This window comes from Lepidochelys kempii, chromosome 2 (assembly GCF_965140285.1).
Source record: "Lepidochelys kempii isolate rLepKem1 chromosome 2, rLepKem1.hap1, whole genome shotgun sequence".
In the NCBI taxonomy this organism is placed as follows: domain Eukaryota; kingdom Metazoa; phylum Chordata; order Testudines; family Cheloniidae; genus Lepidochelys; species Lepidochelys kempii.
In genome coordinates, this window is record NC_136381.1 from 242,135,667 (window position 1) to 242,162,572 (window position 26,906).

Sequence of the window (26,906 nt, forward strand, 5' to 3'; positions counted from 1 at the left end):
TGGATATGAGTCAGCAGTGTGCCCTTGTTGCCAAGAAGGCCAATGGCATTTTGGGATGTATAAGTAGGGGCATAGCGAGCAGATCGAGGGACGTGATCGTTCCCCTCTATTCGACATTGGTGAGGCCTCATCTGGAGTACTGTGTCCAGTTTTGGGCCCCACACTTCAAGAAGGATGTGGATAAATTGGAGAGAGTCCAGCGAAGGGCAACAAAAATGATTAGGGGTCTGGAACACATGAGTTATGAGGAGAGGCTGAGGGAGCTGGGATTGTTTAGCCTGCAGAAGAGAAGAATGAGGGGGGATTTGATAGCTGCTTTCAACTACCTGAAAGGGGGTTCCAAAGAGGATGGCTCTAGACTGTTCTCAATGGTAGCAGATGACAGAACGAGGAGTAATGGTCTCAAGTTGCAGTGGGGGAGGTTTAGATTGGATATTAGGAAAAACTTTTTCACTAAGAGGGTGGTGAAATACTGGAATGCGTTACCTAGGGAGGTGGTAGAATCTCCTTCCTTAGAGGTTTTTAAGGTCAGGCTTGACAAAGCCCTGGCTGGGATGATTTAACTGGGAATTGGTCCTGCTTCGAGCAGGGGGTTGGACTAGATGACCTTCTGGGGTCCCTTCCAACCCTGATATTCTATGATTCTATGACTCTATGAAAGCAATCGGGGCTCTTATTGTGGCTGGTAAGCTGCAGCACTCATCATGGTGTGGTGTTTGAAGGGGCTCTGCTCCAGTAGTAGTATTTATCATTGGTATTACAGTAATGCCATAAGGCTCCTATCAAGGACCAGGCCCCCATTGTGTTAGGTGCTTTACATGCATATGTCCTGCCCTGGACAGCTCAAACCCTTGTTCCATTAGCAGTTCCTGTGGCAATTCCGGCTGAGTCATCAGAATTCCTCTGGGGGTGGTTAGAATGGTGGCTTTGACTTTCGCTCTGTCCTTCCTTATCCACTTTTGTCAGTCTAGTGGCACTGTCAGCGTTAGACTCACCCAGGGAAAGTGTGGACAGGAATTGAGACTGGCTGCTGCACAGGGGAGTAAGGGGATAAAAAAGGCTCCTTGTGCTTGCTTCTCCCTCCCCTTGTGCAGTCAGCCACTAGCTGTCCCCTAAAGGACAAGCTAGAAAAGATCAAGCTGCAACATTCAGAGAAAAACAAAAAGTGAATGTAACAACAGCAAGTTGTCTAAAAACATGCACAACAGAATTATAGCAACCTTTGATCCTCACACCACAAAGTGTGAGCCTCCTCGTTCCCCCTGGATTCCACTTCTTTTGAAATCCTTAGAGAAATAAATGGTTTCAGAAATAACAGGTTTCGTGTTAGTCTGTATTCGCAAAAAGAAAAGGAGTACTTGTGGCACCTTAGAGACTAACCAATTTATTTGAGCATGAGCTTTCGTGAGCTTCAGCTGTAGCTCACGAAAGCTCATGCTCAAATAAATTGGTTAGTCTCTAAGGTGCCACAAGTACTCCTTTTCTTTTAGAGAAATAAACGTCATTCCTTGTGAAAAGTGCCAGGCTGACAGCCCTGGAGATGGAAATCTCAGATGCACTGAAAGGTGCTGTGACAATGCAGGCTTCCCTGCATCATCATGTCGATGTCACTAAGCCCAAGATGCCAACTTTAGGAGAATGAGGATCTCCATGGGCAGGCTTCATGCCCATTTAGACCTTGCCTTTCTGATGAGATTGCTAGCAAAGGCAGTGATCACAGCAGATTTTGATGATGATCCTTGAGCCAAGCAAAGCATTTCACCTAGAACACTTAAAAAGCTGGAGGTTTCTTTTAAAAATTCTTTTAAAATGCCTCTCCTTATTTGTCAAAGCTTTTAAAAAAATCTTTAACTATCCATGAAGAATGGGCAAATGATAATACTTCACTTTTCTTTCCTGGAATTGTTAGGTGCCATCATTGATTTTGGCTCTTAAAAATGTTAAAAACAGTGAGCAGCCTATCGCAAAACTACAGAAATGAAATGAAGGCTGACATCCAAATTGTGCGCTCATGTATGCTGGTGCAGCTCGGGGAGTAAATGAGAATGCAATTTGGCCATGATTCTTGAGCATCTAAGACAGAGGGACTGTGAATTGTACAATAATCTGGCAATACAACATTGTGGAATGCACAAGTGATAAATGTGCAAGATTCATCTGTGGCAGAAGAGACTGCATTGATTGCATCAAGTTTTTAAACATCTTTAAGCACTAATTGGCCTCAATTCCAATCAACATTTTTCTTTCATGGTAATCTTATTTGGGGGATTCCTAAGTATGCTTTGCGTGGGATTCAATACAATCATTCCTGAGTTCCCGTGGCCTTTTAAAACCTCCCTCTTCTGGTAAAGATCATAGAGATGTTCTTGGCCAGGGTTCTCTTGCTGCAATATCACAAGCAAGAAGGGGGTCTCTTTCCAAATTCTCCATGGTGGAATTCTCAGTGAAGTCCATATGAATCCACTGACATCGCTGGGCTTTGGATCAGGTCCATGGTACAGCCACCGCCTTCACTTCACTATTAGGTTCCCTCCTAGAAAAAGGGATTCAGGAGGTTTCATTTGCTCCACTTTTTGTGACAGACTGTTTGCTTCTGACATAAATGAGTGCTGGCAAGAAAATGAAATTTTATTTCCTAGCCCAGTCAAATGGAACCAGGGTGGGTTTCCTTATTACAGAAGGAAGGTCAGAATCTGCTGACTCCAGTGGTGAGTTTACGCTGCCTATCACTAGTAATCAAGTCCTGGGGCTTCTCAAAGGCTCCACAAGGAAACAAACAAGTTACTGGGCCAAATACAGCAACCCTTATTCAGAGAAACTCCCACTGAGCTCAATGGGAGTTTTCCCTGAGTAAAGGCTGCAGGATTTGGTTTGTAATCCTTACATTTGGAGTTAGCAAAAACAGGATCCATCTTTTCAGACTGAAAAAAAAATTGTTTATCTTGTGAGCAAAATATCCATATGGAACTTGTTAATTTACTTGGAGTTCTATACAGTTTTATCTGCTCGGCTTTCATGTTTACTTTCCCCACATTTGATGTATCATTGATCTTTAATATAGTATCAACATTAAACAAACAGAAAATAAAATAACATTGTTACCAAAATCTATGGTTTCCTCTTGCATTACCAAAATATTCTCCTCAGAGTCTCACTCATTTCCTGTCAGAAGATCCTTGGCACTCAATCTCAAGTAAATAAACAGATCCAGGAGCTGGCCTGCTGCAGAGAGTTTGTTCGGCTAGCTGTAGAAAAGAGGAAGCTACAAGACTATTGCTGCTGTGAGGACAGAAGATATTTTAGAAAGTGGAAAAGACTATGCTCCCTAATAGGCCTGGTCTTTTTTTCATGTTACCTTCATCCCATCTTCCTGCTTTTCACCCATCTCTCCCTTTTCCTCTGAAGAAACAACCGAACCAAATCAATAAGGTCTGGGGCTTTTTCAGGTGTGTTCCAACTGAAGATCTCAAAGCACTTTACAAATATCAATGCCTCACAATATCCCTGACACATCCCAATTTTACATCTGGGGAACCTGAGGCACAAAGAGATATGCAAGGTTCTTGTGGTGCCCCTTCTTGAGACAACCACGAAGCCATCCTTCCCTTCTTCCTATAAGACTTGTTGCTTTAATTGCCTTCTCTAGAACTTTATTCCATATGTCTGTTACTCTGAGTGAAATAGTTCTGCCTTACATCCCTATTTTGCACCCGGTGTCCTCAGTATTACAGTACATCTCGTCTCCTTGGTTTCTCGAGCTGTATTTTTAACAAATTGAACTAAATGCTGATGTTGCTATGCTGATCAATCAAGCCTCTGCCAAGTGCACAAAATAAATCCTCTGGTATATTTTGATATTCCTCTGAAAGGAGGAAAATTCCTTTCACATGGCCTCTTGTCCCTAGAAATCTACAAGTTTCTTTGTCTTGGCAACTCACCAAACAGCATCGTGCTGTACCATTTTTCTTGGCTTTTTTTTTTTAAAGGTCTTTTGAAAAAAAGACCAAGTACTCACACAATATTTCTTCATCCAACAGCTGTAGGACAGTGACCACAGCTGCATATATAGTAAAATCCAACTTCCATCTATATTATGGGCTGTGTGGTTTTGTTTTGAGATGACTGGCTAAACTAATCCTGACATAAGTAACTCTGAGGTCACCTCCTATTAAGCCACTTTGCGATAACCATGGGGCACTTCAGAAAGCATAGAGCCCTTTGCAGGGTGAAGGTGTGTACACATGTTAATTCTTTATGTTCATCATACAGAATTAGCTTCTCCCAAAGTGGATGCCCTATAAGTGGATTGGTGCCCCACATATGTAGCCCACCTGGTAGCAATCTTCTCAGGCCTACACCACTTGGTGTCTCCTCCCAACCTGACCTGAGTCCCCTGTGGTTCATGATTTGGCAGTCATTTGGCAGTCATTAGATGGCCAAGATCTGAGTGGTCCCTTACACCATTTCATTTCCATATGCAGTTAGCTAAACTATTTGTAAGGCCAGCCCAGGTTTGCTTGCTGACAAATGGCAATGGGACTTTAAAAAAAATCCTCCCAAGACAGTTTATGTGTAAGACAAAACTGGCCAGGAAATATTTATGGTAGGTCCTGAAAGATCAGCCATTCTGGAAGGGGATAGGAGGAACATATGCTTCCCTGTATGCTTGTTTGTGGTGCTCAGATGAAGGCACAATGAGGTTTTGTGGGGCTAATGATAACTGAAACTAAGCCTGGCAGAACAGAAAGATCTTACACATGAGTCAAAAGAGAATGTATATCTGGGTGCTGAAGCATACTGTTTTAAGCCCTGAATGGTAATATTATTAACCAGGTCCTGGTGGTCTGTAATTGAAATGAGAGCAAAGCTAACCAAGTTAAAAGCCATAATATGGACACAGCTTTATAGGATCTTATTCAGGCAAAATTCCCAGTTACTTCAATGGAAGTTTTGCTTGAGTAAAGAATGCAGGATTGGGCTAGTGGTCAGTGTTAGGTGGCTCATTCTAACCTTTGTAGCAATATACTCCTCTTTCAAGTATATCTAGATAAATGGGCCTGTCTTATTATCTATTAATAATTATTAATAATTATTTGACAGACCCCTGTCAGGATCCATTGTGCTAGATGCTGTATACACACCTAATGAAAAGATGGTCTCTGCCCTCAATCGCTTACAATCTGTATGATGAGACAAAACAGGTAGATATAACAAACAGACCTGGGGATGGGCGGGAGCATGGGTAACATTGAGACTAATATAATCAGTACAATAAGCACACCAGAAGCCTGGCTGTATTTATTTATAAGAGCTATTCTTGACAAGGAATGAAAAAGAGCTGGGGGAAGAGCCGCATTTTGGGAGCAGAAACTCTCTAGTCTCCTTCTATTTAATTAATGTATGTATGTATGTATGTATTTATTTATTTGATTGTTTTCTTATTGTTTTTATTGATGAGCAGCCATGTCACTCCATTTCCTGTCTCTGGAACTGGCTGCAACATACTCAGTTAAGCTCTCGATACTATATGCTATGAAAATATTCAAGTTCATACCCTCGGCTGTAAGGTGTTTTGAGGTTGTTTAAATCTCTGCAGTTGTGGCATACATTTCAAACTCAGTTTAGTATTTAAAAACAGCCAAATGGATAAGATCGAAGGAAAATGGATCTGACTTTCTATTAAGGTTCCATTTATAAATATTTATGAAGGGTTAATGATGGATTAGGAGATGTTTTAATAAATGGGTAAACAGTTGTTATAGGGTCCAATGGATCAATACATTGCTGATAACCATGATTTATCACACTCTGCAACACCTTCTAATGATATGGTTATACCCAACTGTAACATATATTCCTTATGTCTATTACATGCTTATAGCAGCTGTTAATAATGTATTAACCCTTTATAAGCCATTTAGAAGTGAAACCTGGATACAGTGTGGGAATGGTAAATGCTAATAATGAAGCCAGTCAAAGAAGTAACTAAGCAACCATTATTTAAAACAGGTTTCATGATGCTGTGCAGGGCTGGCCTTGGAATGTATTTATATCAAACTGTTTTTATGCATGTAATTTGTCTAATTCTGCCTCTGCTAAATGGCATATCCCCCTCTTAATATAACCGGGGTCACGTATGTGCATACAGAGGTGAATGGACTTTAAGGGCTCTCTCATGTCAGGGCCCTGAGGCTGCTTTTGTTGTCTAGATAGGCCTACCGTGCAGCAGCCTATTTCCAAAGGGAACATACATCTGTGGAATTTGGACAAGTCGCTCCTGTCTGAACCTCTGTAAATGCAAACCAAGCAACTGAATCTCCATTATGGGTTTATAGATGACACAGAAGTCACAGCTGTGTCTGTTAGCGGGCACAGCTTCTGTTTGATCATCCACTCTGAGCCCAGGCAGGTTATAACTCTTCAGAAAAAGAAGTGCAAAGCTTTCCTGTACATATAAACTCACATGGAATGTACCTCTCCCAGGCAGTATACTGTAGTCTGCCAATCACCAGTGAGGGATAAGCACACATGATTTACAATAATATTTAGTGCAATTCATTTGATGGCTTAAAAGCTTTCTATAAAATATTAGGTTTCAGAGTAACAGCCGTGTTAGTCTGTATTTGCAAAAAGAAAAGGAGTACTTGTGGCACCTTAGAGACTAACCAATTTATTTGTTAGTAAATTGGTTAGTCTCTAAGGTGCCACAAGTACTCCTTTTCTTTTTATAAAATATTAGTTCCTACCAACTCCTAAATAAGCCTTTTTCTAGTTAAAATCATAAGCCTGTGAACTAGCAGGCACTGGGGAACTTGGGTCTATGAGTGAAGACTGAACTGCGCAATTGAAAGGTGTTAATGGCGGCACGCTCAAGAGATTCACAATAGAGGTTTCATACATTTAAAATAAAGCACCTGCTTCAGTGTTCAGTCCTTTTACGTTTCCTTGTTACTGGGTGTTCCTTTGAAACCAAAAATATTGATATATTTTACCCTGCAGGGAAATCAATAAAACTTTAATCACAAAATTAAATAAAAATCAAAGCTACTAACACCACATGGTAGCACTTTCTGAAGGAACAACATGGTGTTTTATGGTACTCCAAGTGGGCTTATTGTTTGTAAAAAATAATAATAAAAAAAATCAATACCACCTTTACAGTAATTTGAAAGGGAGAGTAAAGCCTTGTCATTATTTGAGATAATGTCTTAGTAAACTTTATTAAATAGTTATCAGGGAGGGACAAGGCACTAAAATATGTTCTTTTTTCACAGATGTATGTAGCTTTCTTGAAAGGATGATTTAAGAATCTCAAACAGTCATCTTCACCATAGTCTCCAAATCTATCATGGCCCATTCTCACATCTCCTCCTGTCTGGGAAAAGAAATTTGTGTCACCATTCTGGGTGCCAGGCTGGTATTGCACTTGGAAAGTACAGTGTGGCAGTGCTAAGTACCGCCTTATGATGTGGAATTGGTGTTCTTCATTGCTGCATCCATTTTAAGGGGGCATGCCCTATTATTAGGCAGAACAGGGATTCTAGGAGATAGTATTTAGTGCCGTCACACCTCACCTTATAGTAAGACATTCTTTCTCTATGGTGGAGTACTTGCTCTTCTGTTGGAGTTTTCTGCTCAATAAAGAACTGTGTTCTCCACTCCTTGGAAGTTTTGCAGTAACACAGCTCCTAGACCAACTATGGATGCATCAGTTTACAGAATAAATGGTAATGAAAAGTCTGGTCACTGGAGCATAGGTTGCTGATGCAAAATGTCCTTTATTTTTTCAAAGGTTTGTTCACAGTCCCTTACCCATTGTACCACTATTGATGCTGACATCTTCTTGAGGTCCATCAGTGGGGTGGCCTGAGATACAAAGTGAGATATAAAGCAACAGTACTAACTCACTAAGACTAAAAACACCCACTTCTTGGTCTTGGGGAGTGGGATTTTCTTTAGGGCCTCTGTGTTGTCCCAAAGAAGCTGGATTTGGCCATTTCCCACAAGATATCTAAGATATCTAGCTTCTTGCTTGCCAAATTTGCACTTTTGGGGGTTTGCTGTGAGTCCAGGCTCTTCCAGTGGTTGTAGTTTGGATGTCACAGGGACGAAGTGTGACTTCCAGTCTGAGCTGAAGATAACCAATGTTCAGAAATGCCAATACCAACTGGTGATGGTGGGGAAGTATGTGGTCCATGAGACACTGAAAGGTGGCCTAGGCTTCATGCAAACCAAAGGTCATGGTAATAAATTGTAAATGACCCACAGGAGTGGCAAACATCATCCTTTCCTTTTGCGTCTTGCATAAAAGGTATTTGCCAATACTGTTTTGTTAAGTCTAGGATTGTGATATGCTTGGCTTTCCCTCAATGGTCCAGGAACTTGTCTATCCAGGGTATGAAATAAGCATCAAACTGTGAGACAGCATACAGCTTCCCAAACTCCACACAGAACCAGTGCTGTCTGTCTTAGGTATGAGCACCACCAGACTTCACCATGGAATTTTGGACTCCTCAATGACCCCAAGTTGTAGTATTGCCTGAACTTCCCACTCCATGGTTCTGCGGAGTTTCTCGGGGATTTGCTAAGTCTTATGTTCAGGTTTTGTTCCTGGGCTTGTCAGAATCTGGTGTGCCAGGAAGCATGTTTGACCTGGTTGAGAGGAGAACATATTGCCATCACCCTCTAAGAGGTTCCTGGCTTCCTGTAATGAAAGCAAACCCTAGGTTGCTAGGGGAGCCCTCATTACTAGCTTTTAGTCTCACCTCCAAGTCATGGTAGGTGTCCCCTGTCATAACACCTCAGGTTGTCTCATGGGGAGCAGAACCTGACCTTCTCCGGCTCCCGAGGTCCACTGGCATTGTCCTGGAAGGATCAGCTTGTGGTGGGGCATCTGGCTTGGATCAATTTGTTTTACTGGGCCAACCTGCAACAAGATATTCTTTGTGGATCTGTACAATAGCTGCTAGTGAGCTGGGATTATTCCTGCAAACTCAGGTTTGAATTGCCACTGGCAGAACTTCCAAGTATTGCTCTAGGACAACTGAGTCTATAATGTCCAATGAAGTATGGGTCTCTGGCTGGAACCACCAAGTAGCCCAAATCCTTTAGGCTACGATGTGGGGCCATGACCCAGGAGAAAAAGGTTCTGATCAGAATTGATGGCGATATGTCTTAGGGAACATGCCCAACAGGTCAACAGTAGCCACTTTTATGGCATCAAAATCTTTAACTCTCTTATTGTTTATGGCCTGGTAGGCAACCTCAGCTTCTTTGGACAGGAAAGGTGCAAGCTGTGCAGCTCAGGTCCCCTTAACCCACTAGGCAGTCACAGCTACTCACTTGAAAGTGACCAAGTAGGCCTCCAGATCATCATCAGGCCTCAACTTGGCAAGGAACAGGCCAGAACCGAGTATGGTTGTTCCAAACATATCTGACTTGGCCACCCACTGAAGAAGCAGTGATTCCTAAAACTGTCCCTCTTGCCATTGGTATTTTTGCTGGAGCTAAAGCATATCCAGGACTACAGCCTGTTGCCTTTGGGCAGTCCGCTGGGCCACTTTTTGCCCCTCCATTAGCAGATGCTGGGCTTCAGCATGGGCCTGCTGTTGTGTCAAAAGTCTGAATAAGTCTTCCATTGTCCCCCTGTAATGAGGGGGGCTTGGTCAATTGCACTTCTGGTACCAGTTGTCACTGGCACACTGGAGCCAGGGGGTGTCTGATGCAGAGAGCTCATCTAGTTTCAATAGTCTAATCCCTAACACACATACATTCATGCACACATACAAAATCAAAAAGGTCTCTCTGTGACCTAATCACAAAGTGTAGTCAGCTTGGCTTGTGGTAAAAGGAAGATCCATCCATTTAGCTATATACCCTTCCTTCTTCCCTCCCCTGGCTTCAGCCAGGAACTGCCATCTGATAGATAGAAGCAACCAGCACTTTTTATTTGGCCTGCTGGGCCCTGATTGGCTGTTGCCTGCTTCCAGCCCTTATAGTTCCTGGAGGACCAATACTTGCTGGTTCCACTAGTGGCTGGCCCAAAAATGCCTTTCTAGACAACTTTGGAAGTCCAAATCATGCTGTCCTTCTCTTCTTAAAAACTTGCTTCCCTGGGCAGAGTGCACCAAGGCAGCAGGAGTTTCTGGTAGAAGGACGTGAAAGCCTAATACACCTAGTCACAAGGAACATCTCCACAAAAGAAAATTGTTTAGGTACATGGATACGTAAATGGAAACAGGCCCATTTTTCAATGAAAATTTGTTGTTATAGTGCAAAATGAGTCAATTTGTGTATGACAATGAACACATTCCCTGACAAGAATGGGCCTGCTCATGAGCTAAGGCAGATTTCAGGTTGAAAACATGTGAAAATGTGAATTCTGCTATTTTCCATGTGAAAATCACAATTCTGCACACACAAAAGTCATATGCAATGACATTTTGGAGGGGGGGTACAACATTGTGAGAAATGTCAAATATTTCTGCACACAATTCCATAAAAAACAATGTGCATTTTTTTCACAGCTCTGCCATCATGTGCGCTGCTTTATATTCCTTGGTAACCAGCACTGATTGCCAAGATACTCATGTGTGAGCAGCAGATTTTCTATTTATAATTACTTTTCCTTTTCTTATTCATTCAACAATGCAACAGTCCATTACTTGCAACATCACAAGGTCTTCCACAATAGTCTGATCTGACAAACACTGAAGCAACTAGGCTTCAAAAAAGGGGGAGACCCAAGACTTCTGATAAAATGTCTCCTTTGTTCTAATTTGGTATTGGATTTATTCAAGAAAAAATAGGTAGATCTCTGATTTTTGACAGTAACAACACCGTTGACACTGACCTCTGCTCAGGACCACAGGCATGAGGTGTGTGAAAAGAGTGTAACATTTATGAAGTGTGACATACCAGGGTGCAATCTAGATAAGCGAGGGGCTGTGCTACCCCTACCCTGCAACCTGGGGTGCCTAGTTATGCCTTACTGTTGTAGCTCTCAACCTGGACCACTCACAAACAGCTTGCCAGCATACAGGTTACTCCCAGATGTGTTTCTGTAACTGCAGACTGCCAGTTATACCCTGGCTCTCACCATCTTTGATTATGCTGCATGATGACACCATCACACGCCCAGTCCCAGATTTTCCTCCAGAAATGTATGTCTTGTACTGCCCAGCCCTGTCCTGGACAGTTCAACTCTATTAAGTCGGTTATTACTTTAAGGGAAATAATATACAACAACTTGCCACTTTAAATGGAGTTACCCACACATTTAAAGTTAAACACACTGGATTAAATAAAACAAGATTAATAATTACAAAGAGATAGATTTTAAGTGAAAATAAGCATAGGCTATACAGTCAGACATGGTTACAAGAAAAATAAAGAAAAAATACTTTCTAATGTTCAACTTCACAGATTAAACTTAATTCAAGGTAAAGCTTTTACCAATGTGTTCCCAATAGCATTACTGATCAAACACTCATGTCAGGACTGTTCCCCCCAGAGTCCAACAGCGGTTTCTTTTGTCATCTGAGACGAAAAAAGTAAAACAGACAGGGAGAGAAAGAGGGGAGTCACCTGGGGTGTTTGCCCCTCCTTTTTATAGTTTCAGTCCCTCTCATGAAAAGCATTTCTAGCTCAGAACCAGGAGACAAAGAATCTGTGTGGAAGGATGTTCCCTGATGGGTTATTTTTACCTATGTATACTTGCATGCAGGTTTCCTTTTATTTCCTCCCTTCCCCCTTTCTTCTGATGACTCTGTTTACTACTTAAATGCAAATTAAGGCAAACACACACTCATTTGTTCAATACAGGCCTATTTGTCCAGTTTGGTGCTACATGAGTTTTGAACGTGCACTTCTAGCATCACATGGGAGAAAGTTTATAGTGTCACACATAATGCTGCTATACACATTTTACCATTATGTTACTGATCAGCAAGTTAGGAGTTTTCAAGTTATACCTCACAGGGCATACTTTATACAAAGATTGTTATACAAACAATAGTGTTTTAGGGTGAGAACACAGGGGTGCATTCTGTCAGACAAATGCACAGCCACTGCAGTAGGAAGGGCCATTATTTCAGTCCTTTTCTGTACAGGGTTGTGTAAACATCAGGTAATGAGGATCATGGAAATACTATTTATTTATACACAGGCTCCACTTTCAATATATATCACTTGGAAATATTTCACAAAGGAGGTCTTTGGAGTGGAACCTGTGAATAAACGGGCATTCAAAGGAAACAGTATGCTAAGAAATCTGCCTGTAAGAGATTCTAGGTAATCTTCTAGGTAAGAGGTATAAACTTCTGGGTTGTTTCTTTCATGGAAGTAGTGTCCTTAAATGCAGAACTTTATAAAGGACCCAATTAGGTCAGATACATGAATCATAGAATGTAATGACTTGTTGGATCGCTTTACTATCTCCAAAAAGAAAAGGAGTACTTGTGGCACCTTAGAGACTAACCAATTTATTTGAGCATGAGCTTTCGTGAGCTCACGAAAAGCTCATGCTCAAATAAATTGGTTAGTCTCTAAGGTGCCACAAGTACTCCTTTTCTTTTTGCGAATACAGACTAACACGGCTGTTACTCTGAAACCTTTACTATCTCCCTTGCTTTCCCCCTTCCAGGCAATTTATGAATGGCAGCTGGTGAGAGCAGACCTGCTGTACATATTTTACTGCAGAATATTGAACGTGGCACAATAAAGTTATTTTAATCTCAAGATAAATAATAAAAAATAGTATGGAAAAGCTGTTAGTAAATACAGTAAAAGGATATGCTTAAGGGTGTTTTCTTATAGTGGCCTGAGTTATTTATAAATCTCTTTTTTCTACATGCTAAAAGAATAGCTAAGGATATAGGTTCTGGGAAAGAACCATATGATGTACTGAGAAGTATGAAGTAAATATTCAGTAGGCAATAGACAGTGCTTGCTATATGTATCTGAGAGCTCAGGATGTATGTAAACCTCCCACAGTGCAAGCAATTTTATTCTATCAGAGATTTATTTCAGCACAGATAGCTATAAAATGACTAATTGATATTGTGGCAAAATTACAAAACTATTAAGAACATAAGAATGACAATACTGGGTCAGACCAATGGTCCATCTAGCCCAGTATCGTGTCTTCCAACAGTGGCCAATACCAGGTGCTTCAGAAGGAATGAACAAAATGTGTAATCATCAATTGATCCATCCTCTGTTGCCCATTCCCAGCTTCTGGCAAACTTCAAAGCACAGTTTTGCATCCCTGTCCATCATGGCAAATTGATAGACCTATCATCCATGAACTTATCTACTTCTTTTTCAAACCCTGTTATAGTTTTGGCCTTCACAACATCCTCTGGCAAAGAGTTCCAAAGGTTGACTTTGCATTGTGTGAAGAAATACTTCCTTTTCTTTGCTTTAAACCTGCTGCTCATTAATTTCATTTGGTGACCCCTAATTATTGTGTCATGAGAAGGAGTAACTAACACTTCCGTATTTACTTTCTCCACACCTGTCATGATTTTATAGACCTCTATCATATGAATTCCACTCCTAGGCTTAGCCTACACTAAAAAGTTAGGTTGACCCAGCTATGTCACTCAGAGTTGTGATAAATACATACCCCTGGGCAACATAGACTCACAGACTCAGAGAAATGTATGACTGGAAGAGATCACAATAGGCCATCTAGTCCAGTCCCACAGTTAAGCCGACCTAACCCCTGGTGTAGACAGCACGAAAGCAACAAAAGAATTCTTCTGTCAACCTAGGTACTGCCTCTAGAGGAGGTGGATTACCTACACCAATGGGGAAACCCCTTCTATCAGCATAGGTAGTGTCTACACTGCAGTGCCGAAGCATGTCAAGTGTAGACAAGCCTGTAGATAAAAGAAGTCCATGTGATGGGGAAAAGTGGCTTAGGCCTAAAAGCATTTGCAACATATTTTGTGTTTTAGAAGTAGACGTCAAAAACATCATGACTAAGAATTTGAACTTAGTATAGATGGAGACAAGGACAGAAGCGTCAACTGCAGTTCTGAAACGGTTGTGCTTCGTCTGTGAACTATAAGCTGCACTTTGCTTTGCCATTTAATATTTCTGTTCAGTAATGTGTAAATAAATTAGACTAGCATACAGTATCTGTGTCAACTAACTAGTCTCCCAACAAGGAAATCATTCTCTCCTGGAGTCTAAATTCTCTGATCACTTGGAAACCATGAAAATATAAAGGTATGCAAAACTAAGAGATTCATATAATAGCATATCAAGAAAGTATGGGTATCAAAGTATTGATTAGGCAAGTGTGTATCCAATTATCCTTGAATTACCACATTTAGGAATGGCTGAACTAGACAGCAGCTTCTGGGTGTTTATTATCATCTCTTTAGGCCATCCTTACTCACAATTACCCAACACACATACCATGTGATACTTTGTAGATCCCTGGCCACCAATAGCTAAACCAAATTAGCAAGTAACTGAACAGTTAGAGGGAGCTGTAGGGAATATGTACTGACACTGTAAACACATGTATGAAATAATGAGCAATCTCTTTTAAGTGAGTTAGTGGATAAGACAATCCATAATCCCCTTTTAAATATTTCTCTGAATTCAAGGGTAGGGATCAAAAATACCAGTGGTCACATAATGGGAATTCCCATGGTAGTATTTAACACATGGAAGGAAGGAGGGGTCGAAGTTGCAGGTGGCCTCTCAATTTTTGGGAAAGATTCAACTTCCCATGTAGCTCTCCTAAACAGCTGGAGAAAGCCAACCAAAATGTCAATCAAATTCGAGTGAGCACAGGTCAGGACAAACATCTGCCTTTCTTGTCTTGTTTCTCTGTATGTTCTACTCAATTTTTTGTTGCACACAATTACTCTTCATGAAATAGTTTGTTTATTCCACAGATTAAGGCTCAACAGGGGCTTCCTGTACTTTGTCTTAGTTTGCTTTAGCCAGTTGTTCAAGTGCATGGCAGAGAGCATTTTTCTCATTGGCACTGTGATTAACAGCTTGGGCCACTTTTCAGAGTTACAATATTTCATAAAGTTGCCTCTGCTTGTGAGCAAAATTAAGCAGTGCGCTTGTGCTAATTTACCTTTAAATAGTGGCAGCCTCACATCAATTAATCTTGGCATATTATCCACTAAAGGAGAAATGAAGCCAAATATTTCCTTTTTTCAGAATCAGACCAGATTTCTCACAAGCAGGAACAAACATGGAGAATATGTTGTATCCTTCCCCAGTGGGTCACTGACAACGTCTTTATTGAAGATGTGTAAGTCTCTTTCACACATGTACTGCAACCACACTGTATTTGGATTTACTCAGGAAAGAAGTTGTTAGGACAAACACAATATCAGAGGTCCGCTGAAGGGCCTGTAGTCAATGGGAAAACATTTCCTTGAGGACTCCACATGGTGGATAACTATGGAGATCTCTCCCCTTTCTTTTCATAGTTCAATAAACCTTTGAAATGTATTCTTTGAAAAGTACACCCTGACCAAGGTTCTCTCTCCTGTTAGGGCGTAGACACTGCTGTCTTCGCAAAGTTCATTGACCCTGCTTCAAGAGACAGGATGGCTTCTTTCTGTTCTTCCCTTCTTGTTGACTTACCATCCCCCTACTGATTCATGTGGAAATGAGGCATCCGTTGTTCTGATTCCATAATGCTTAATTTATTTTGGAGACCCCTTCACTCCTGTCTGGGAGAAAACCTGTTTTTTTTCCTGTGTTTGGTCACAGATTTTAAATAAGTATTCATAATCCCTCATACTGTGTTAATGCATACATTTCACAATTATATTAATCACCAGTGTGTCAGAAAAAACCTTACTTGCCCAGGATAGGAGGAGCAATAAGATGCTTTAGAGCTGCCTTCCTCTCTCACTGCCTCTGTCCTCCGTTGTATCAATTGTAAACTAAGCACCGCTGAAGATTGAGCCCAGATACTTCCTTATCCATTTATCTCTTCTAATGTGCCCCACCCAAGTTTACTCTCTTCTTCCTATGGACCAAACTATGTACTATTACGGTCTATATATGCACACACTTAAATTTCTTTGTATTAGAGTCACTGGGGATTATGATATTAATTAATTAATACAGATACATTTATAAAGGGACCAAGGTTTTATTTGTTATTATCATCTTGTTCCTTTCTTGAACTATATGGTGAGTGAAGCAGTTGGTACAGAGCTAGCTTGTAGCCTCTTCCTAATTTTAGTTAGGTGAAGCATAGGTGTTTTTCCCTGTTACGTTCATACCAGACTCTTGAGCTTATATTCTTATAAATATAAGAAGAAGAAATTAGTTGGGCCCTCCAGTCTGAGCCTATGTCTATCTAGAGTGTTAAAACTCAGATAAAGGGGCAGGTGGGGTACACAATCTTTGTAGTTACAAGAATATAATCTCAAGAGGCTGGAACTGGGTACCTAATTCTGACCTCCTGCTTATGAGTTATAGTGTCAACTTCCTTTGGAAGCTGGCATCTTGTGTGTTGGTTTTGGATATTGCCATTGGTGCTGGCCTTCTTGCTTCTTTAACTTCTGGAAATAGTGAATCAATGATGATAGAAAAACTTTGCATTTAGTGCTGAATTAAGGGATGGGGGCAGGGAGGAGGCTGAGGAGTCTGCAGCCCTGGGCCTCTGATTTCCTGAGGAGCCTCCAATTCTTGAAATATACACTATATAAAAGGGTGATTTTGATCATATTTATGGTAATGCTAAAAAGAATAAAAAAAAACATTTATGGCCCCTACTGACACTGATTTTGTCCCAGTTTCTTAAACTTTCAAAGGTAAAGTTTAATTTTTTCCAGACTTTCAGCTGCTAGTGACAGGCTTGTGAATCGGTGGCACTAATCACAGGATGTCAGCCGCTAATAGCAACACTGCATAGTATTTCTTTAGTATTGTTTTAATCTCACTTCAGCGAGATGTCCAGTTGACAATTTCCAAGCAGAACTTCAAAAAGGAAAGTTAAATTAGAAAGTGAGAAAACTGTAATGAAAAAAGAAAAGGAGTACTTGTGGCACCTTAGAGACTAACCAATTTATTTGAGCATAAGCTTTTGTGAGCTACAGCTCACTTCATCGGATGCATACTGTGGAAAATACAGAAGATGTTTTTATACACACAAACCATGACAAAATGGGTGTTTATCACTAGAAAAGGTTTTCTCTCCCCCCACCCCACTCTCCTGCTGGTAGTAGCTTATCTAAAGTGATCACTCTCCTTACAATGTGTATGATAATCAAGGTGGACCATTTCCAGCACAAATCCAGGTTTTCTCCCCATGCCCCCCCCCCCACACACACACACAAACCCACTCTCCTGTTGGTAATAGCTTATCCAAAGCGATCACTCTCCTTACAATGTACACGATAACCAAGGTGGGCCACTTCCAGCACAAATCCAGGGTTTAACAAGAACGTTAAACGTGCTGGAAGTGGCCCACCTTGGTTATCGTGTACATTGTAAGGAGAGTGATCACTTTGGATAAGCTATTACCAACAGGAGAGTGGGTTTGTGTGTGTGGGGGGGGGGGGAAAACTTCGATTTGTGCTGGAAATGGCCCACCTTGATTAACATACACATTGTAAGGAGAGTGATCACTTTAGATAAGCTATTACCAGCAGGAGAGTGGGGTGGGGGGAGAGAAAACCTTTTGTAGTGATAAACACCCATTTTTTCATGGTCTGTGTGTATAAAAACATCTTCCGTATTTTCCACAGTATGCATCCAATGAAGTGAGCTGTAGCTCACGAAAGCTCATGCTCAAATAAATTGGTTAGCCTCTAAGGTGCCATAAGTACTCCTTTTCTTTTTGCGAATCCAGACTAACACGGCTGTTACTCTGAAAACTGTAATGAAGTTATCTAAACTTACTATTTCTCCAGTTACTCCAGTACTCCTTCAGAATTATCTTCCAAAGATGTTGGACCGTCATTTTCAGAAATGATAATCAAAGTGAAGATGTGGATGTGAACTTATTCCCTCAGGAGAGGGCAGAAGAAACAGCACGCATTCCTGAAATCCAGGACAAAAGTGACAATGAAAGAGACACTCTACTTTTCCCATCATGTGTCTGTCTGGAGAGAATAGTAGTGAGAAAGAGGATAATTCTGCTGTTAATGCTGAACAATCTCCAGCTAAATGACCTTTTTTTGATAATGCAGAAATTTCACACCCACTGTATGAGAAAGGCCTGCACAAATGGCAAATTTATAGCTTCTGAGCAGCAACACAAAACTCTGAAAAAGTATCTCTCACCTCTTCTTTTTGAACAAAAACTATTAAATGGAGGGCATTATCAGAGGTATTGGTTGATCTATTCTATATCCATAGAAGCAGTATTCTGTTTCACGTGCACTATCTTCATTGCCTAACAATCGTATCATTGTAACTCTAGGCTTTTCTGACTATAGAAAAGGAGACAAGACTTGTTCTCATGAAAGAATCATATTGACAGGGTGTCATAAATATAAAGGGAAGGGTAAACCCCTTTGAAATCCCTCCTGGCCAGGGGAAAGCTCCTCTCACCTGTAAAGGGTTAAGAAGCTAAAGGTAACCTCGCTGGCACCTGACCAAAATGACCAATGAGGAGACAAGATACTTCCAAAAGTTGGGAGGAGGGAGAGAAACAAAGGGTCTGTGTCTGTCTGTATGCTGGTTTCTGCCAGGGATAGACCAGGAATGGAGCCTTAGAACTTTTAGTAAGTAATCTAGCTAGGTATATGTTAGATTATGATTTCTTTAAATGGCTGAGAAAAGAATTGTGCTGAATAGAATAACTATTTCTGTCTGTGTATCTTTTTTGTAACTTAAAGTTTTGCCTAGAGGGTTTCTCTATGTTTTGGAATCTAATTACCCTGTAAGATATCTACCATCCTGATTTTACAGGGGGAATTTCTTTATTTCTATTTACTTCTATTTTTTATTAAAAGTCTTCTTGTAAAAAACTGAATGCTTTTTCATTGTTCTCAGATCCAAGGGTTTGGGTCTGTGGTCACCTATGCAAATTGGTGAGGCTTTTTATCCAACATTTCCCAGGAAAGGGGGGGTGCAAGTGTTGGGAGGATTGTTCATTGTTCTTAAGATCCAAGGGTCTGGGTCTGTAGTCACCTAGGCAAATTGGTGAGGCTTTTTACCAAACCTTGTCCAGGAAGTGGGGTGCAAGGTTTTGGGAAGTATTTTGGGGGGAAGGACGCGTCCAAACAGCTCTTCCCCAGTAACCAGTATTAGTTTGGTGGTGGTAGCGGCCAGTCCAAGGACAACGGGTGGAATATTTTGTACCTTGGGGAAGTTTTGACCTAAGCTGGTAAAGATAAGCTTAGGAGGTTTTTCATGCAGGTCCCCACATCTGTACCCTAGAGTTCAGAGTGGGGGAGGAACCTTGACACAGGGAGATGGTATAGCCGCTTCTAACACAAACTGCTTACTGGAAGGAAGTTTTAAGGCATATTGTGACAGTTGTTAAACTTCTCGCTTAATGGGGTTTGGAATTTAGAGGATGTTATCAGCTCTTTTCAGAATGGAAATTATCTAGGTGTTCTCGAAGCCATAACCATATTTGACCCATTTTTAAGGAAGCATATTAAACATTATGGAAACAAAGGAAAGGTCACCCATCCGATCTGTCAAAAATAATCTGTGATGAGTTTATTGAGCTAAGCTTTTGGAATTCATTGTAACTGAAGTCAAATAGGTGAAATACTACTCTTTCATAATAGATTCAGCTCCTGATATCACCCACATTGATCTGTCATCTTATGACACTGCTTACATATCTATCTACCGTTGGATTTATACTGATTGAAAGACACATAAGCAAGTCACTCTTCCAGACTATATAGTCTTTAGTGGACCTAAACAACACTGCAGTTAAAAACTATAGAGGTCAGTCATACAATAACACATGTAACATGTCTGGAAAGTACAAGGTCTTCAAGCCTGATCAAAGGACTAAAGGACACTAGCTATATATGTGCCAGGCTCTGTTTATTCTCTGAACTTAGTTGGAACTTGCAGGATTGATTTTTGCCTGGAAGCCATAAACTTTTTCAGTTTTGTTCAGAAACCTTTTTTTTTGTGGCATCACCACAATAATTTCCAATATTTCCAAGAGTGGACAAGGAACTCTACTTGTCCTAAAAACCTTGTCAGGTATGCGATGGGCCTATCACCTGAAACTTGTAAAACAACTGTAGTGAACCATGAAGGCATTCAACATTGTCTGAAAGAAACAGTGGGCAATGCTGAGGAAAATGGTGAAACTTGAAGGGAAGCCAGAGTTTAATTTGTTCCAGAGCTTGCCAGGCTGAGCCCTGGCACCTCTACGTTTGGCAGTTCATAGTCCCGGCACCTCTGGGCTTGCTGTATCGGTTATGAATGTAAAAAAATTGCTTGAGCCCCACCACCTAATTGCTTGAGCCCTGGCACTTCTTTCATTACAAATTAAGCATTGAGGGAAGCACAATCATACAAGAAAGTGTACCAACTGGAAACTGTATTTATGAGTATTTTATGGAATGTGATACTAGATGGGTTTGACAAAACTTGTATAAAGCTTCAAAAGCCAGGTCTGGATCTTGCAGTTACTGTTAATTTGCTGACATCCTTGCAAAAGTTTGTGACACACTTACAGTCTCGGTTTGACAATTTTGAGAAACAAACAAAAAAATTTGGAACTGATGTTGCTGAGTCATTCCATGAAGAACACGAACATAGTGTAAAGCAAAAATTTCCAGATGGCAAGTGACACTTTGAGGAGGAAGGAAATTGAGTACTTTTATTGTATCCTCAACAAGCTAAGTTTGAAACTAAAAAGATGAAGCAAATGTTATGCTGAACTACCCACAAGGTTTGGCTTCCTTACGTCTCTTGATCAAGTATGAAGTGAAAAGGAGATGAAAACATGCACTTGCATTGCTTTATGCTTGCCAAATGATCTAGAGCCTGAGCTTTTTGCAAAATTGTATCAATTTTCAGGCTTTATAAAGGTATTGTGACACACAGCTGCAGGATAAAAGTGCTACTGAAATCATCAAAATTTGTATGACAAAGAGTTGAATAATATCTTCTAGAATATTTTCATTGCACTGATACTGTATTTGACTGTACCCATTGCCAACTGTAAAACAGAGCAATGGTTCTATACGCTTGCCTTAGTAAAAAATTGTCTTTGATCACACACAGGGATCGGCAACCTTTGGCACGTGGCCCATCAGGGAAATCTGCTTGTGGGCTGGGACGGTTTGTTTACCTGCAGTGTCCGCAGGTTCGGCCTATCACAGCTCCTGCTGGCCACGGTTCGCCGTTCCAGGCCAATGGGGGCTGCGGGAAGTGGCACGGGCCGAGGGATGTGCTGGCCACTGCTTTCCGCAGCCCTCATTGGCCTGGAACAGCGAACTGCAGCCAGTGGGAGCTGCGATCGGCCGAACCTGCAGATGCCACAGGTAAACAAACCGTTCCGGTCCGCCAGTGGATTTCCCTGATGGGCCGCATGCCAAATGTTGCCGATCCCTGAACCAAGGTTTAAACAAAGCTTAATGTTCTTGCAATCATGTCAGTTGAATGAAATTTACTACACAAGTGTCATTTGAGGCCACCATAACTGATTGCAAGATGCCAGTTTGAACACACAGCATTTCATCTATTAATTTTTTATGTTTTTATGTTTAACCAGGTAGCATATAACCTATTTACTGTCTTTGATTTTCTTACCATGTTTATTCAGTAACATACATGACTTTTTACTGTGTTCACAAAGAAGTGGTCTCTGATAAACATTATGCCAGGGTTTTCAATCTTGTTAATTTTGCCCTCTGTCTCCACACTTTTCTATTTATGTATAATGTCTTCTGCTGGAGGAAGCACACTGCATTCACTTCTGTATTATTTAGCCATTTAATGTGATAGTGATAATGTAATCCTTCTGCTAGGTGACTTTGGCAGCAACAAGGGCCAGGTTCAATATCTAAGGATTCCTCTTAGCATTAGAAAACAAATCAACTTCAGCACCCTCCCAGAAATCTGGGGAAACAAACATCACCCCTGGGAGAGGGAATCCAACATTAATATGGGAAAAAACAATGTCTAAAAAGCATGCAAACCATAAGTAAACAGCTACCATACAGTATGCTGGGCAGTGTCCTTTGCCTCAGTTTCCCACCTTGCAGTGTAAAAGTGCCCAGAAGCATGGTGAAAAACTTCATGGAGAGTTCTATGCAGGACATTATCAGGAAGTGAATCGCCAGGACCCCCTCCAGCCAAGATGTTACCACCTACCTGAGCGGCACATTGAAAGGCGAATTTGGAAGAAATGGGGGAGACTTTGCTTCGCTCTGGACTCATGCCCGCAATGCAACATGACAACTGGAGAAGCGTATCGACTGCCACTGGATGTGGTGCAAGGAATGTCAGGAACTGGGAATCCTGGTGCCACAGGTGAAGAATACAGAGCACACAGTCATCACTCTGAGAGCTAGAACTATGCTGGAGAGGATCCTGAAATATGCCATCCGCTGCCAGTAAATGGAAAACCTGAAACGGAAGCCGGACCAGGGCAAGGCCTTTGAGGTGATGTGCAAGTGGGACGCCAGCAACCATTTCCTCTCTGGGGGCAGCTTCACCCGATTTGCTGACTGGAAGTTGATCCACAGGGCCCGTCTCAACTGCATCTGCCATGGGAATTGGGACAAGTGATGCAGGAAGTGCAGCTACGCCAATGAGACGCTACCTCATGTCCTAAAAAGAAAAGGAGTACTTGTGGCTCCTTAGAGACTAACAAATTTATTAGAGCATAAGCTTTCGTGAGCTACAGCTCACTTCATCGGATGCATACAGTGGAAAACCCCAAGACTTGTGTAGCTGCAGGTCCCATTCCAGAGCCTGGCAGCTGCACCACAACACCATCCAAGATCACTTGGTCCGAGCCATCCTGCCACCCATGGGGAAGGTTGCTGTGAACTTCGCCATCCCTTGAACAGACAGCCAACTGTGACTGAACATCATCATCACCAACGAGGAACAGAAGAAGATCATCATGGTAGACGTCAAAGTTCCCTTTGAAAACAGGACCCCAGTCTTTCGCGATGCCTGATCTTGAAAGTTGGAGAAACGTGCCCCTCTGGCTGACACCTTATGAGCTAGGGGCTACAAGGTTCAAACTCACGCACCGATCGTCGGAGCCCTGGGTGTGTGGGACCCCAGCAATTATCAAGTGTGATATTTGCGCGAGAGGGCAGGGCTCCTGCCTCATACTGAGAAAGAGGGACGATTTGTGAGTTATCTCAAGTACCTATACACAAATGCAAGAAGCCTGGGAAACAAGCAGGGAGAACTGGAAGTCCTGGCACAGTCAAGGAATTATGATGTGATTGGAATAACAGAGACTTGGTGGGATAACTCACATGACTGGAGTACTGTCATGGATGGATATAAACTGTTCAGGAAGGACAGGCAGGGCAGAAAAGGTGCGGGAGTTGCACTGTATGTAAGGGAGCAGTATGACTGCTCAGAGCTCAAGTATGAAACTGCAGAAAAACCTGAGAGTCTCTGGATTAAGTTTAGAAGTGTGAGCAACAAGGTGATGTCATGGTGGGAGTCTGCTGTAGACCACCGGACCAGGGGGATGAGGTGGACGAGGCTTTCTTCCGGCAACTCACAGAAGTTACTAGATCACAGGCCCTGGTTCTCATGGGAGACTTCAATCACCCTGATATCTGCTGGGAGAGCAATACAGTGGTGCACAGACAATCAGGAAGTTTTTAGAAAATGTAGGGGACAATTTCCTGGTGCAAGTGCTAGAGGAACCAACCAGGGGCAGAACTCTTCTTGACCTGTTGCTCACAAACCAGGAAGAATTAGTAGGGGAAGCAAAAGTGGATGGGAACCTGGGAGGCAGTGACCATGAGATGGTCAAGTTCAGGATCCTGACATAAGGAAGAAAGGAGAGCAGCAGAATACAGACAGATCCTTCAGAAAAGCAGACTTTGACTCCCTCAGGGAACTGATGGGCAGGATCCCCTGGGAGAATAACATGAGGGGGAAAGAAGTTCAGGAGAGCTTGCTGTATTTTAAAGAATCCTTATAGAGGTTACAGGGACAAACCATGCCGATGTGTAGAAAGAATAGTAAATATGGCAGGCGACCAGCTTGGCTTAACAGTGAAATCCTTGCTGATCTTAAACACAAAAAAGAAGCTTACAAGAAGTGGAAGATTGGACAAATGACCAGGGAAGAGTATAAAAATATTGCTCGGGCATGCAGGAGTGAAATCAGGAAGGCCAAATCACACTGGGAGTTGCAGCTAGCAAGAGGTGTTAAGAGTAACAAGAAGGGTTTCTTCAGGTATGTTAGCAACAAGAAGAAATTCAAGGAAGGCGTGGGCCCCTTACTGAATGAGGGAGGCAACCTAGTGACAGAGGATGTGGAAAAAGCTAATGTACTCAATGCTTTTTTTGCCTCTGTCTTCACGAACAAGGTCAAAGCTCCCAGACTACTGCACTTGGCAGCACAGCATGGGGAGCCCTCTGTGGAGAAAGAAGTGGTTCGGGACTATTTAGAAAAGCTGGACGAGCACAAGTCCATGGGGCCGGATGTGCTGCATCGGAGAGTGCTAAAGGAGTTGGCGAATGTGATTGCAGAGCCATTGGCCATTATCTTTGAAAATTCATGGCGATCGGGGATGACTGGAAAAAGGCTAATGTAGTGCCCATCTTTACCTCAGTCCCTGGAAAAATCATGGAGCAGGTCCTTAAGGAATCAATTCTGAAGCACTTAGAGGAGAGGAACGTGATCAGGAACAGACAGCATGGGTTTACAAAGGGCAAGTCATGCCTGACTAATCTAACTGCCTTCTATGACTAGATAACTGGCTCTGTGGATGAGGGGAAAGCAGTGGACATGTTGTTCCTTGACTTTAGCAAAGCTTTTGACACGGTCTCACACAGTATTCTTGCCAGCAAGTTAAAGAAGTATGGGCTGGATGAATGGACTATAAGATGGATAGAAAGCTAGCTAGATTGTCAGGCTCAAAGGGGAAGTGATCAATAGCTCCATGTCTAGTTGGCGGCCGATATCAAGAGGAGTGCCCCAAGGGTCGGTCCTGGGGCCGGTTTTGTTCAATATCTTCATTAATGATCTGGAGGATGGTGTGGATTACACCCTCAGCAAGTTTGCAGATGATACTAAACTGGGAGGAGTGGTAGATACGCTGGAGGGTAGGGATAGGATACAGAGGGCCCTAGACAAATTAGAGGATTGGGCCAAAAGAAATCTGATGAGGATCAACAAGGACAAGTGCAGAGTCCTGCACTTAGGATGGAAGAATCCCATGCACCGCTACAGACTAGGGACCGAATGGCTCGGCAGCAGTTCTGCAGAAAAGGACCTAGGGGTTACAGTGGACGAGAAGGTGGATATGAATCAACAATGTGCCCTTATTGCCAAGAAGGCCAATGGCATTTTGGGATGTATATGTAGGGGCATTGCCAGCAGATCGAGGGACGTGATCATCCCCCTCTATTCGACATTGGTGAGGCCTCATCTGGAGTACTGTGTCCAGTTTTGGGCCCCACACTACAAGAAGGATGTAGAAAAATTGGAAAGATTCCAGCGGAGGGCAACAAAAATGATTAGGTGACTGGAACACGTGACTTATGAGGAGAGGCTGATGGAACTGGGATTGTTTAGTTTGCAGAAGAGAAGAATGAGGGGGGATTTGATAGCTGCTTTCAACTACCTGAAAGGGGGTTCCAAAGAGGATGGATCTAGACTGTTCTCAGTGGTAGCTGATGACAGAACAAGGAGTAATGATCTCAAGCAGTGTGGGAGGTTTAGGTTGGATATTAGGAAAAACTTTTTTAACTAGGAGGGTGGTGAAACACTGGTGTGCGTTACCTAGGGAGGTGGTGGAATCTCCTTCCTTGGATATTTTTAAGGTCAGGCTTGACAAAGCCCTGGCTGGGATGATTTAGTTGGGGATTGGTCCTGCTTTGAGCAGGGGGTTGGACTAGATGACCTCCTGAGGTCCCTTCCAACCCTGATATTCTATGATTCTAATACTTGGATGCTAATATCTAAATTGTATTGTTAAATTTATTCATCTTATTTGGGTTATTGCTGATTAGGTACTATATATATAGTGTATTACTTTTAAACCCACCTTTGTACTTTTGGATAATTTAAGCACTATACCCAGATGTACAGACACTCTTTCCTTAACCTGTGTATTATATAATTTTAACATTAGCTTTAATAAAAAAATTTAATTTGAATGCAGGGATAATAAAATGTTATTATCCTTACTATATGACTAAAGGACAACAGATATGTACCTAACATGCCCTAATTGAGGTGAGGGTCACCCTAAATGTAACCTCAATTGCTAAGCTCAGGGTAGTGATGGCCAATTCAAGTGAAAGTTGATTTGGACATATGCATGTTCCTATCTGCCTGTTGATATGTGGACTTTATTTAAAAGGTCCTGGACCCTCCTCCTCCAGTATTTAAAGACAGAGCTCATCAAACTCAATTTAGTGTCCTTGTTTCTGCTCAGTGTTCACTAGAGCTGAAATCACTGATTTCTAGGGGGTTGAACTGCAGACCTAGCCTCGGGACAGTGTTGCAATGAAAGACGTCACAGAGGGTGCAGTAGCAATGAGGTTCCCTACTACTAAGGATATGTCTATACTACAAAATTCAGTCGATTTTATAGAAGTCGACTTTTAGAAATCAGTTTTATACAGTCAATTGTGTATGTCCCCACTAAGTGCATTAAGTCGGCGGAGTGCGTCCTCACTACCATGGCTAGCATCGACTCACAGAGCGGTGCACTGTGGGAAGCTATCCCACAGTTCCTGCAGTCTCCACTGCCCATTGGAATTCTGGAT